Source organism: Lygodium microphyllum, chromosome 29 (genome assembly GCF_053477565.2).
Source record: "Lygodium microphyllum isolate KBCC chromosome 29, Lygodium_microphyllum_v1.1.10, whole genome shotgun sequence".
NCBI classification, from domain to species: domain Eukaryota; kingdom Viridiplantae; phylum Streptophyta; class Polypodiopsida; order Schizaeales; family Lygodiaceae; genus Lygodium; species Lygodium microphyllum.
The window spans coordinates 120,744,176-120,759,722 of record NC_141163.1 but is presented as its reverse complement, the minus strand read 5'-3'; the positions used below and the strand labels follow the sequence as shown (position 1 = coordinate 120,759,722).

At 40.2% G+C, this 15,547-nt stretch overlaps 1 non-coding gene across 1 annotated transcript; it reads left to right on the top strand.

Moving 5' to 3' along the window:
* Nucleotides 1-614: 614 nt before the first annotated feature.
* LOC148011089 (small nucleolar RNA SNORD36) lies at nt 615-683 on the top strand. The gene has a single exon (XR_015689618.1). It is a non-coding gene; the product is annotated as a small nucleolar RNA SNORD36 (small nucleolar RNA).
* Nucleotides 684-15,547: the final 14,864 nt, after the last annotated feature.

Sequence of the window (15,547 nt, the reverse complement as noted above, 5' to 3'; positions counted from 1 at the left end):
TTTGCTTGGTATTTGGCGTATATGCATAGGCACTCTCATAATGATTCCAAGCTTATTCCAAAGTTGTGTGTGAATGTCAATGTGAGCATTGATTCCCAACAGCTGGATATATTGTATTTTCATGCCCTTTGTTTGCCTAGGAGATACTTGGTCCTGTTGGAAAGGATGTGCTGTCTTCAGTTTTTTCAAAATCCTCCTAAAACCTATGTAGATGAATCCTTGTCTATGGATCATTTCCGACAACATCAATTTTTCAAGAAGGATCATCTTCATTGATACCCTTCCAATGTATGGTGGATGCTTTTTAATGAAAATCTCTCTTTTTGGAGAAGTCATTCAGATGGTTGTGTTATGTGTAGTGCTTGTGTTGTGAGTTCATTTATGTAAAACGAACGTGGTGGTTTCCTATTGGATTGGCTTTCGTGCAAACTACATTTTGGAGAATTGTGGAGATGGGGTCGTGGTTGCAAAGTTGAAGCTGATACTGATGAAGAAGAAGAAAACTCTTATATCCTTTATAAATTTGTTGTGATTTTCTAGTTTGATAAGAGGTGTTACTGTATACAAGGTTTTCCTTTCTTTGTATTTTTATATCAGAAACAGGTTATAAGTTGGGGTCGTGGTGGATGGATTCTTTTTGAAGATATATTGACGATCAAAGTTGAGCTTTTTACCTGAACTTGTATTCCCTTTTTCCTGGGTCGCGAGGACGCTTCCTTATTAAGTGTGGGGATATGTTGAGTGTTGAAATGACTTGTTTTTTTTGGATGATTTTTGTTGTTTTTGAGAGCTGAATGGTTGATTTTATGAGATGATTGATTGGTTTGGAAGTGGTTTGAGAGTGTTTTGGATGATATTGATTTTGTTTTGGAAGTTCATGATGTTTATCAGTGGAGATATGTGGTTCTGTGATGTTCTGATAGGTTCTATATACCTTCTGTTTTGTTCTGTTTTGGTCTGTTTTGGTCTGTTTTGTTCTGATTGTCTTCTGTAAGGAGGGAGGGATTATTGATTGATGAAGATTGAGATCTTGTGAAAGTTTATTGAATGGTTTTTGAGAGTTTGGAATGGTTTGAGAATGAGTTATGTGGTTTTGATGACCTTCTGTAACCTTCTGTAGGTCTTTTGTAGAGCCTCTATTTCTGTTCTGTTCTGTTCTGTACTGTAGCTGTTCTGGTACTGTTCTGTGACTGTTCTGTATGCTTCTATATGTGTTCTGATGGATGAGAGTGTAGCTTGGGAAAGTTTTCTAGCCTTGGAAAGAGGTGAATACAAGTGCAAAGGAGTTGAAAGAAGTGAAAGAAGTAGCTACTGAAGACTCAAGTGAAGACTGGAGTGAAGTGACAGTAGTGAGCTATGAAAGGACACTGTAGTGGCTCTGGTGACTCTTCATATCAGACATACCTCTTGGGAGGGGTATCCATGACCTAAGAAGGATTATTGAGAGTGATTTTTGAGAGATTATAGTGAGGATATGATGTATTATTGATGGAGAGAGAGAGAGAGAGTCAGAGATAGTCAATTCTACTGAAACAAAGTGATTGTTTATGAGAGATTGAGAGAGAAGACTATGAAGATATTGAAGATGAATACTATGTGATGTATTTTCACTCAAAGATGGTGTATTCCTTTGCTTTCTTTGTTCTATTGATGGATTTTGTGAAAATATTAAAGAATATGGTTGATTCTATCAAATCCGTGGGAGATCTATATGATGCTGTATGAAGATTTGTTGTGCATGGTGTTCTTTTCTTCATTGTGATCATATAAAACATGATAAACAAGCTTGTTGATGTTACAAGATAGATTTTCTTGCAAGAGAATTCCCTTTTCCTTGGTGTTCCTCTTGGGGCTCCATGATCCTCAACTTAGCCATCTTCTCTTACCCTCTTCCATCTTGAATCTATTCTACCTTCTTAATCTCTTGAGTCTTCTTGTGGATGATGGCCTCCAAGTGAAGAATATCACGTGCGGATGGCAGTCCTCCAACCAGCAATAAAGCTTCGGGCGAAGGCATCACTGTCAATCCAATTGCGGTACTGGTCGTAAGTAATGTATTTTCAAATTGATAGATGCTTGTTTTGATTCTCATATGAGATACATTAGGCTCCATACTATGATGGAAGAGAATAGGTCATGGGAAGGGATAGGCCTCTTCTCACATATTTGAAAGATAGAATTTGCAAAATGCATGTTTTAAGGGAAGTTAATTGCACTTAGTTGTGTGTGGCGTATTTGTTGATAGAGCAATTGGTTAGGGGTTATGAATAGCATAATCGTAAAAAGAATGACATTAAAAATTGTAGATACAAGTATTAAGAAAATTTTGCATAGAATCGCTCTTTGATCGCAAGAGGGAGAGCGAATATGTGATGGAATTATTATCGCGTCTATTCTTATATTGTTTGGAAAAATACAATTAGTTTTATTGGTTGATTGAACGATACCCTAATGTTTTCTTTCAATCAATTGATTGTTGCATTGTTGATGGCAAATACATGACAAGGGTCTGTAATGACAAGTTGCCATGGGAATAAAGGAATGTTTTCCTAGAAGATGATATTACAGTTGATTGCTTTGATTATTCTTGATTCTTTATGGGATTAATTAAGGAAGGATATTTGGCATGAGTGGATTATCTCCAAGATTACATCGTGGATTACCCCAAGAGGGCATTGCTCGATTCACGGGCTAAATATCAAGTGGTGAAAAGGCCAACCACAAAAAGTGTGTCTCACTCATGGGTTGTGGAGCTCTTGATACCCCTTGTCGAGTCCGAAAAACTGAGGTGTAGACTAACGTTTAATGCATTAGAAGATCCTATTCTAGACAAAGGATGGAAATTATGGTGCCATGTAATTTGGATCGGGTACTTCTGTTCGATAGAAGAGATACATAATTCTCTTGTATGGGCAAAATACAAATATTAACTTGAAAATAAGTTAAGGAACTTGTTTGTCAAAAGGATTGCTTGTTTTGTTTTCATGTCTGTGTTGTAAATTACACGAACGAACCTTGTTTCCTAAAAGGCTTAATTAATGAAGCTGATTTTAAATGTCGCACATAAATGTGATATGACCTAATTAGAAAACTAAAGCTATCAAGGGAAGGAGGTGGAAGGAATCCCCGAAGGGTCTGTCATACAGCACGGTAGTCCTAAAGAACTGGAAGGCTTCTCACAAGGATTTATCGCCGGGTTGACTTTAGGTATTGTTAAGTTAGAACCTGATTCATGTCATTTTAGGAGACCGAAATAGGACTATCCCCTATGGGCAAAGAGGTTGAGCAACGCGTCCCTCTCATTTCCCATTCTCTTTGAACCAAGTATGGTATGGATCCACTTCGGATTGGGTATCCTACGTAAAGTAGGATGCCCAAAACCCGACGCTAGAATGGTGTTAGGAGACCTTGACAACTAGGAACCCAAATTTCAAGTCGATCCTAGTGGGTTTGGCCGTGAACATTCCATTATGAGGCAGACTCGGGAAACACTAGGCGACAAACCCCAGAATATTCCATGGAAATGCCGCACCGCGATGCTTAGATTCACTTCTTGATGGACCATTAAAACATGCTTGGAGAGCCAATAGATGGGCACATTAGAGTTGGTATGTGGCTAGTTTGGATGGTCAAAAAATATTAGATTTTTGGGCAGAAAAAAACTAGTATATTTTAGATATTATCCTAAAAAGATAGAACTGAAAGTCATTCAAAAGAAAAGACAAGTGATGTTTTAGTTAGTTTTGGAGATTTTACAAAAAGAAAAAAATAAAGAAAAGTAACTGGCGAAATCCCGCACGCTGCAATCACATTCTACATACAGTAGACAGCACTTCGAACATAGAAAAGGAGTGAACTAACAGCTTTCTAATCAAGTGTCTTGGGGTTCTACCCCCCTTTTGAAGCCAATGCAACCATCAGATTCATGATCTGAGCATCAGATCATCGAGTCTTCCAAGAGCCCCTCCACTCTTGTTCTCAGCCTTATCCCCTCCTCTCTAATTCATTATAAATATGAGGCATGGGGAGGCACAAAAGAGCATAAGGAGACCCCCACACACACAAAGAGAGAGAGAGAGAGAGAGAGAGAGAGAGAGAGAGAGAGAGAGAGAGAGAGAGAGAGAGAGAGAGAGAGAGAGAAAAGATTTACCTCGAGAGGCTGCATAGTTCCCTCTATCTCGATTCTCGACTTAGCCATCTTCTCTTACCCTCTACCATCTCGAATCTATTCTGCCTTCTTAATCTCTAGAGTCTACTTGTAGACGATGGCCTACAAGCAAAGAATGTCGTGTGCGGATGTCAATCCTACAACCAACAACGAAGCTTTGGGCAAAGGCATACACATATAGGAAAGTTAATTGCACTTAGTTGCATATGGCTTATTCATTGGTAGAGCAATCGTTCAGGGGCTATAAATAGTAGAATCGTAAAAACAATGACATTAAGAATTGTGCATACAAGTATTAAGTAAATTTTGCATTGAATCACTCTTTGATCCCTAGGGGAAAAGCGAATATGTGATGCAATTATTACGTGTCTATTCTTGTATTGTCTGGAAAAATTGCAATTAGTTTTGTTGGTTAATTGAACAACACCCTAATTGTTTTTCTTTCAATCAATTGATTGTTGCATTGTGATATTGATAAATATTCCAAGGCTTGTGTTGATGGCAAATGCATGGAAGGGGTCTGTAATGACAAGTTGCCATGGGAATAAATGAATGTTTTCCTAGAAGATGATATTAGGGCTGATTGCCTTGATTATGCTTGATTCTTAATTGGTTAATTAAGGAAGGATATTTGCATAGGTGGATCATCTCCAAGATCACACCGTGGATTACCCCAAGAGAGCACTACTTGATTCACGATCCGAAGGTCAAGTGGTGAAAAGGCTAACCACAAAAAGTGTATCTCTCTTCTAGGTCTCTTGGAGTCAATGGAGCTCTAGACACCCCTTGCCGAGTTTGGATCGAAGTTGTAGACTACCATGAGCCCAACGTTTGGAGGCGTTGGAAGATCCTATTCTAGATAAAGGATGGAAATTTTGGTGCCATATGATTTGGACCAGGTACTTCTACCGGACACAAGGGATACATAATTCTCTTGTATGGGCAAGAGACAAAGATTAACTTGAAGATAAGTTAAGGAACTTGTTTGTCAAAAGGACTACTTGTAGTGTCTGTGTTGTAAATTACAAAAATGAACCCTGTGTCCTAAAAGGCTTAATTAATGAAGCTAATTTTAAATGTCACGCATAAATGTGGTAGGACCTAATTAGAAAACTAAAGCTATCAAGGAAAGTGGGTGGACGGTATCCCCAATGGTTCCGTCGTACAGATGGGTGGTCCCAGAGAACTGTGAGGCTTCTCACAAGGGTATTAACTGTAACATGCCCACTTATTGGCTATCTAAGCACATTTTAGGTGTCCATCGAGAAACGAATCTAAGCATTGCCGCCCGACACTCCCATGGAATGTTCCGGGGTATGTCACCTAGGGTTTTCCAATTCCGCCTCGCAACGAAACGCTCACAGAACTGAACCCACTAGGATCGACTTGAAATCTGGGTTCCTAGTTGTGAAGGTCTCCTAACAGCATTCTAGCATCGGGTTTTGAACATCCTACTTTATAGAGAGATATCCAATCCGAAGCAGATCCATACCGCACTTGGTTCAAAGAGAATGAAAAACGAGAGGGATGCGCTGCTCAACCTCTGTATTCGTAGCGCATTGTCCCATTCAAGTCCCTTAGAATGGCATGAATCAAGCTCTAACTTAACAATGCCTAAATTCAACTCGGCGATAAATCCTTATAAGAAGCCTTCCAGTTCTTTGGGACCACCCTGCCATAGGACGGACCCATTGGGGATTCCATCCATGTGCTTCCCTTGATAGCTTTAGTTTTCTAATTAGGTCATATCACATTTATGTGCGACATTTAAAATCAACTGCATTAATTAAGCCTTTTAGGGAACAAGGGTCGTTCGCGTAATTTATAGCATAGACATGAAAACAAAACAAGTAGTCCTTTTGACAAACAAGTTTCTTAACTTATCTTGAAGTTAATCTTTATGTTTTGCCCATACAGGAGAATTATGTATCCCTTATGTCCAACAGAAGTACATGGTCTGAATCACATGGCACCAAAATTTCCATCCTTTATCTAGAATAGGATCTTCAAATGCCTCTAGATGTTGGGCTCACGGCAGTCTACAACTCCATTACGGACTCGGCAAGGGGTGTCCAGAGCTCCACTGACCCCAATTGACCTAGGAGAGAGACACATTTCTGTGATTGGCCATACAAGATATAAAAACAAAACAAGCAATCCTTTTGACAAACAAGTTCCTTAACTTATCTTCAAGTTAATCTTAGTCTCCTGCCCATACATGAGAATTGTGTATCGCTTCTGTCCAACAGAAATACCTGGTCCAAATCACATGGCACCAAAATTTCCATTCTTTATCTAGAATAGGATCTTCCAACGCCTCTAGACATTGAGCTCACAATAGTCTACAACTCCATTCCGCACTCGGCAAGGGGTGTCTAGAGCTCCACTGACCCCAAGTGACCTAGGACTTGGCAAATGCATGGCAGGGGTCCGTAATGACAAGTTGCCATGGGAATAAAGGAATGTTTTCCTAGAAGATGATATTAGGAGTGATTGGCTTGATTATGCTTGATTATTAATTGGTTAATTAAGGTTCAAGGATATTTTCACGGGTGGATTATCTCCAAGATCGCATAGTGGATTATCCTAAGAGGGTACTACTCGATTCTCGGGTCGAACGTTGAGTGATGAAAAGGCCAACCATGAAATGGCATCTCACTCCTAGAGTGCTTGTGGATCAGGTGGAGCCCTGGACACCCCTTGCCTGTCTAGGATGGAGTTGGAGATCCCCATGAGCCCAACGTCTGGGACATTGGAAGATCCTATTCTAGATAAAGGATGGAAATTTTGGTACCATGTGATTTGGACCAGGTACTTCTATTGGACAGAAGGCATACATAATTCTCCTATATGGGAAAAAGACAAAGATTAACTTGAAGATAAGTTAAGGAACTTGTTTGTCAAAAGGACTGCTTGTTTTGTTTTTGCGTCTGTGTTGTAAATTACGCAAATGAACCATGTTTCCTAAAAGGCTTAATTAATAAAGCTAATTTTAAGTGTCGCACATAAATGTGGTAGGACCTAATTAGAAAACTAAATCTATCAAGAAAAGTGGGTGGATGGAATCCCTGACAGGTCCATCCTACGACTGGGTGGTCCCAGAGAACTTGGAGGCTTCTCACTAGGGTATCAACTCGGTATCAATTGTAATATGCCTGCCTATTGGCTATCTAAGCACATTTTAGTGGTCTATCGAGAAATGAATCTAAGCATCGCCACCCAACACTCCCATGGAATGTTCCAGGGTTTGTCACCTAGGGTTTCCCAAGTCCACCTCGCAATGAAACGTTTGCGGTCGAACCCACTAGGATCGAAGTGAAACCTAGGTTCCTAGTTGTCAAGGTCTTCTAACAATATTCTAGCATCGGGTTCTGGACATCCTACTTTACGCAGAGATATCCAATCCGAAGTAGATCTATACCGTATTTGTTTCTAAGAGAATGGAAAATGAGAGGGACACACTGCTTAACCTCTCTACCCGTAGTGCATAGTCCCATTCCGGTCCCCTAAAACAGCATGAATTGGACTCTAACTTAACAATACCTAAAGTCAACCCAGCGAGAAATACTTGTGAGAAGTCTTCGAGTTCTCTAGGACCACCCTAACCCATCAAGGATTCAGTCCACCCGCTTCCCTCGATAGATTCAGTTTTTTAATTAGATCCTACCATATTTATGTGTGACATTTAAAATCAACTTCATTAATTAAGCCTTTTAGGGCACAGGGTTTCTTCGCATAATTTACAACATAGATACGAAAACAAAACAAGTAGTCCTTTTGACAAACAAGTTCCTTAACTTATCTTCAAGTTAATCTTTGTCTCCTACCCATACAGGAGAATTATGTATCCCTTCTGTCCAATAGAAGTACCTGGTCCAAATCACATGCCACCAAAATTTCCATCCTTTATCTAGAATAGGATCTTCGATCGACCTAGAGGTTGGGCTTACGGGGATCTCCAACTCCATTCTAGACAAGCAAGGGGTGTCCAGAGCTCCACCTGACCCACAAGCGGTCTAGGAGTGAGATGTTATTTCCATGGTTGGCATTTTCACCACTTGACTATCAAATCAAGCATATTTGCATGGATGGATCATCTCCAAGATCACACTATGGACTACCCCAAGAGGGCAATGCTCGATTCTCGGGCCGAAGGTCGAGTGGTGAAAAGGCCAACAATGAAAATGGCATCTCACTCCTAGACCGCTTGTGGGTTAGGTTGACCTCTGAACAACCCTTGCTTGTCCAAGATGGATTTGGAGATCCCCATGAGCCCAACTTCTAGGACATTGGAAGATTCTATTCTAGATAAAGGATGGAAATTTTGGTGCCATGTGATTTGGACCAGGTACTTCTGTTGGACAGAAGGGATACATAATTCTCATGTATGGGCATGAGACAAAGATTAACTTGAAGATAAGTTAATGAAGATAAGTTAAGGAAGTTATTTGTCAAAAGGACTTCTTGTTTTGTTTTCGTGTCTGTGTTGTAAATTATGCAAATGAGCCATGTTTCCTAAAAGACTTACTTAATGAAGCTGATTTTTAAGTGTCGCACAAAAATGTGGTAGAACATAATTAGAAAACTAAAGCTATCAAGGGAAGTGGGTGAACGGAATTCCCAACGGATCCGTCCTACGGCAGGGTGGTCCCAGAGAACTAGGAGGCTTCTCACAAGGATTTATCGCTGGGTTAACTTTAGTTATTGTTAAGTTAGAGCTCGATTCATGTCGTTTTAGGGAACCGGAATGGGACTATGCCCTATGGGCAGAGAGGGTGAGCGTGCATCCCTCTTGTTTCCCATTATCTTTGGACCAACTGCATATGGATAGTAGGATGTTCAAAACCCGATGCTAGAATGCCCTTAGGAGACCTTGGCCCTAGGAACCTAGATTTCAGGTCAATCCTAGTGGGTTGGTCGTGAACGTTCCATTGCGAGGCCGCCTCCCTAGGCAACAAACCCTGAAACATTCCATGGGAGTGCCGAGCGTTGACACTTAGAATCATTTCTTGATGGACCGCTAAAACGTGGTTCGACAGTCGATAGGCAAGCACACAGCAAATATCCATATTTTGCCATGGCCTGAACAGTCCTTTGAACCACCATCTTGAAGCAATGCGTCCAACAGACTTGCAAGATATATTACTATGATTAAATCCAATCGTCCAAGAACTTAAATTGGGCAATTGTAGCAAAGATGATTCTCGAGATCACGGTAAGAGATGCCATACGTGCGGAGAGATAGGGCACATCTATAGGAGTTGTCCCTACTGTCAATGCTTCCATTGTAATGAGCTAGGACACATCCAGGAAGACTTCCCTGATCTAAGTCCAGAAGACATTGAGCTACCAAGAAAACAAAGCTACATAGGTACATTCTATGGATATATAGGGGAATCAGATGAAGACGAAGACCTAGAACCCATTACACCTTATCAGGATGACTAAAAATCCTAGAAGCTGTTGACATGTAACATAATTGAGAATAAATCCTACTCTTGTATCTATGGTTAATTGGAATAATACGAGTGCACTACTTGAAACATTAAGAATAGCGCAGTGGATGCATGGTGGGTCCTAATCTATAGGCCCTAAGCCCCATTAATGCTTGTCTTTACCAGTTTCGCTCGAGATGAGTACATCTCGATTTCTCTAAGGGGGGAAGGATGTAATATTTCCATGCAATAAAAATTAGTTGATTAGTTTGAAAGATAGTTAGTCAATTAATAAGTTAGTAAGATTATTAACTAAAGACTAACTAAGTTAAAAACTAACTAACATAAATAACTAATAACTTTTATGTAATTAAAAATATATTTCAAAATAAATAAAGAGTCGTAAATCGATATTTTTCTCAGATTGACAAGGACCATAGCCACCCTTCACAAAAGTTACAACATGAACGAGACTTATGAGCCATATTGATAACTAATATTAATGTGTATAGTTTCGGATGGTCCAAAAATATTAGATTTTTGGACAAAAAAACTAGCATATTTTAGATATTATCCTAAAAAGATAGAATTGAAAGTCATTTAAAAGAAAAGACAAGTGATGTTTTAGTTAGTTTTGGAGATCTCATAAAAAGAAAAAAATAAAGAAAAGTTATTGGTGAAATTGCGCGCACCGTGATCGCAGTCTACATGCAGTAGACAACACTTCTTCAACAAAGAAAATAAGGAGTGAACTGAGAGCTTTCTAATCAAGTGTCCTGGGATTTTGCCCCCCTTTTGGAGCCAATGCAACTATCATATTTATGATCTGAGCATTAAATCACTGAGTCTTCCAAGCCCTCTCCACTCTTGTTCTCAGTCTTATCCCCTCCTCTCTAATTCATTATAAATATGAGGCATGGGGCGGCACAAGGGAGCATAAGGAGACCCCAAGAGGCTACGAGAGAGAGGTAGAGAGAAGGACACCCCCCTCAAAGAGATTGTGAGAGATAGCTTGAGAGAGAAGAGTTACCTCGAAGGCTGCACGATTCCCTCTATCTCGATCCTCAACTTAACCATCTTTTCTTATGCTCTCCCATCTCAAATCTATTCCACCTTCTTAATCTCGAGTCTATTTGCGGATGATGGCATCCAAGCGAAGAATGTCGCGTACAGATGGCAATCCTATAGCCAGCAATGAAGCTTTGGGTGAAGGCATCAGTGTCAATCCAACTACGGTTTCGATCATAAGTAATGTATTTCTAAATTGATAGATGCTTGCTTTGATTCTTGCATGAGATACATTAGGCTCCATGCTATGATGTAAGAGAATAGGTCATGGGGAAGGGATATGCCTCTTTTCACATATTTGAAAGATGGAGTTTGCAAAGTGCATGTATTAAAGAAAGTTAATTGCACTTAGTTGCGTATGGTTTATTCATTGATAGAGCAATCAGTCAAGGGTTATGATTAGCATAATCGTAAAAAGAATGACATTAAGAATTGTGCATGCAAGTATCAAGCAAATTTTGTATAGAATCAATCTTTGATCCCAAGGGAGAGAGCGAATATACGATAAAATTATTATTGCGCCTATTCTTGTATTGTTTGGAAAAAATACAATTAGGTTTGTTGGTTGATTGAACAACACCCTAAACGTATTTCTTTCAATCAATTGATTGTTGCGTTGTGATTTGAATAAATATTCCAAGTGCTTGTGTTTCATGGTAAAAGCATGGCAAGGGTTTGAAATGACAAGTAGCCATGGGGAATAAAGGAATGTTTCACTGGAAGATGCTATTAGGTTGATTGCCTTGATTGTGCTTGATTCCTAAATGGATTAAGTAAGGAAGGATATTTTGCGCTAATGGATCATCTCCAAGATCGCACCATGGATTGCCTTGAGAGGGCACTACTCGATTCATGGGCCAAAGGTCAAGTGGTGAAAGGCCCAACCATGGAAGTTGTGTCTCACTCCTAGGTCGCTTGGGGTCAATGGAGCTTTGGACACCCCTTGCCGGAGCTATAGACCACCGTGAGCCCAACTTCTGGGATATTAGAAGATCCTATTCTAGATAAAGGATGGAAATTTTGGTGCCATGTGATTTGGACTAGGTACTTTTGTTGGACAGAAGGGATACATAATTCTCATGTATGGGTAGGAGACAAAGAACTTGAAGATAAGTTAAGGAACTTGTTTGTCAAAAGGACTACTTGTTTTGTTTTTGTGTTTGTGTGTTTTCCTAGAAGATGATATTAGGTTGATTGCCTTGATTGTGCTTGATTCTTACTTGGATTAATTAAGGAAGGATATTTTGCACGGGTGGATCATCTCCAAGGTCATGCCATATTTCAACCCGAGAGGGCACTGCTCAATTCACCGGCTGAAGATCGAGTGGTGAAAAGGCCAACCATTGAAAGTTGTGTCTCACTCCTAGGTTTCCTAGGGTCACTGGAGCTCTGGACACCCCTTTCCTAGACCGAAACAGGATTGTGGACTGTCGTGAGCCACCGTGAGCCCAACGTCTAGGGCATTGGAAGATCCTATTCTAGATACTGGATGGAATTTATGGTGCCATGTGATTTGGACTGGGTACTTCTCTTGGACAGAAGGGAATATATAATTCTCCCATATGGGCACGAGACAAAGATTACGTTGAGATAAGTTAAGGAACCTGTTTGAACTTTTTTGTCAAAAGACTGCTTACTTTTTATTTGTTTTTGTGCCATAAATTACGCGAACAAACCCTGTTCCCTAAAAGGCTTAATTAAGGAAGTTGATTTTAAATGTCACCATAAATGTAATAGGACCTAATTAGAAAACTAAAGCTATCAAGACAAGCAAGTGGGCAGAACCCCGATGGGTCTATCCTATGGTATGGTGGTCCCAGAGGATTGAAGGCTTCTCACAAGATTTTACCATCATCCGACCCTTAGGAATTGTTAGGTTAGAGCCCCGATGCATGCCATTTTAGGGGACCAAAATGGGACTATGCCCTACGGGTAGAGAGGTTGAGCAGTACATCCCTCTCATTTCCCATTCTCTTTGAACCAAGTGGGGCATGGATCTTCTTTGGCTTGGGTATCTCGGTGTAAATTAGGATGTCCATGACCCAATGCTAGAATGTTGTTAGGAGACCTTGGCTACTAGGAATCTAGATTTCAAGATCCTAGTGGGTTCGACGGCAAACATTCCCTTGCGAGGCGGACTTGGGAAACCCTAGGAAACAAACATCGAAACATTCCATGGGAGTGTCGAGCACCAACACTTAGATTCATTTCTCGATGGACCGTTGAAATGTGCTTAGACACATTATAGTTTTCTAGGGATCGATAGACCATTGAAATGTGCTTAGACACATTATAGTTTTCTAGGGATGGATTAGCTAATCCCCAATGACACTTGTATTCATTGCATAAAAGGTCAAATCACATTCCTAGATTAAAAATAAGAGTTAGTAATCACTCAAGGAGAAGCTAGAAACCCTAGCATCCAATTAGCAAAAGCTTCTTAGATACCTAATCAAACTTAATAAAATTGAGTAAGGAAAAGTAGCTAAAGAAGAACCATCTTGGTTAAAGGAATACATAGATGTATTCTCTGAAGAGTTGATAGAACTTCCTCCACCCAAAGAAGTTGAACATGAGATTAAGCTAATACCAAAAGGTTGCTCTAATAGCAAAGTAACCCTATTATATGTCCATTCTAGAAGCCATTGAGTTGAAAAAATAACTCAAAGAAGTCTTGGACCAGGCCAAGTAATTCACCATGGGGAGCCCCGATACTCTTTCAAAAGAAGAAGGATGGAACCCCCCATCTTTGCATCAGCTACTATGGGCTAAACCAAGTGACAATGGGGAGCCCCGATGCTGTTCCAAAAGAAGAAGGATGGAACCCTCCATCTTTGCATCAACTACTATGGGCTAAACCGAGTGACAATAAAAAACAAGTATCCAAAGCCAAGGATAGATGAATTACTTGATTGTCTTCAAGGTGCAAAGATATTCTCAAAGTCTGATCTAAGATCCTGTTATTATCAGATAAGGATCAAAGAAGAAGACATTTTAAAAATTACATTTAACACAAGGTATCTCCATTATAAACTCATTGTGATATCTTTTGGACCAATGCACATACAACCTTTAATAGGCTAATACAAGATATCTTTTGACCCTATCTTGATGATTTTGACCTTGTCTTCTTTGATGACATCCTGACATACTCAAAGAAGAATGAAGATCATGAGTCAGTTTCTCTTGAAAAAATGAGGATGCACAAGCTTTATGCCAAGAAGAAGAAATATGCCTTCTTCAAGTGGTAGGTTGAGTATCTTGGATTTATAGTCTCTAACAAAAGAATTGTAGTAGATCCTACCAAGGTTAAAGACATGAAAGAATGAGCATCCCAACAATGATTAAGGAAGTCCAAAGTTTTTGGGGCTTGATAGGATGGTACAAGATTTTTATCAAGAACTATACCTTGATTGATGCACCCTTAAGTTATTTACTCAAGAAGGAGGTTGCTATCATGTGGACTCCCATTAAACAATCTAGTTTTGAGAAGCCTAAATAAATCTTGATCACAAATCCCACCTTGAAACTGCTTAACTTGAACCAAGAATTTGAAGTTATCACTAATGCAAGATTTCTTACATTAGGTTGTGTACTCATGCAAGATTGCCATCCGATAGCCTATATTTTTCTAGGAAGTTGAAGACTCATGAGAAGAATTATGCTACCCATGATCTGGAGCTACTCATAATTCATACTCTCAAATTACGAAGATACTTGTTGGGGGTAAAGGCACGTGTGTCTAGCCACTCGTATATTAGTTACATTGAAAATACCCACACTATGTATTAGTTACTTACACACCTGTACCTTCCATCAGTGTCACTTCATTCTTTATTATTTCAGTGACATTTGAATAAAGGGAAGGTCGGTCACACATTGTGACTGTTGTTCCCACATCCTCTCTCTCTCTCTCTCTCTCTCTCTCTCTCTCTCTCTCTCTCTCTCTCTCTCTCTCTCTCTCTCTCTCTCTCTCTCTCTCTCTCTCTCTCTCTCTCTCTCCCCCCACCATAGCTATTGCTTTGGCTCTCTACTTCCACTTCATGACTCACTCCCTTCAACTAGTATCAAAGCCACCTTCCCCACGAGAGCTCGAGTTTGACCTGCAAGCATTCATTTGAGATACCTACAATAATTTACAGTCAATGGTAGCCATGGCTTCTTCCATTCGAGGTGAGCTTTAATCTCCCGCTTCTTCTAACTTGTGTAGGCTTCTTCCAAGCCATGGGTAGACTTGTTTGAGTCCCCCTAAAGTGCTTCCCCCAACCCCATTCCCATTAGCAAACATAGCAATAGGAGCAACAGCAATAGCATGAATTGTGCATGTTGTTGTTGCCCACTTCTTGACTCTCTTTGGCATATCCTTTAGCTCCTACGGGCTCAAGGTCACTTTGGCCTTCTTTCCCTAACTCCTTAGTATCAACATTGTGTATCTTGGGCATCCTTTGAGGCTTCTAATCTCTATCCTCGCTATTTATGAGCAACAGACTTACTGTCACAAATTTGAAACAATGTCTACTGAAAGATTATGGCTTCCATATTACTCTACTGATGCTCATTTGATGTGTAATACCCCTATGCTCCTCTGTGGGAACATCCCCCCCCTTTTTACTGATGTTAATTGAAAATTTTTTAATTTCCCCTTGTCGTTGCCAATGATAGGTGGCGAGGAGGGGGGGCGATAAGAAAAGGATGACGTGGCCAAAGAAGACGATCAAGATGACAGAGGGAAGGTGGTGTGGACAAGGAGGCCACCAAAGATGACTGAGGGAGGGGAGGCCACATGGCCAAGCACCCCCCTTGGGCGTAATGGTCCGTTTGCGAGCAATTGGGAGACCCAAATTCCCCGCCACCATGCATCACCCCACGTCCCTCC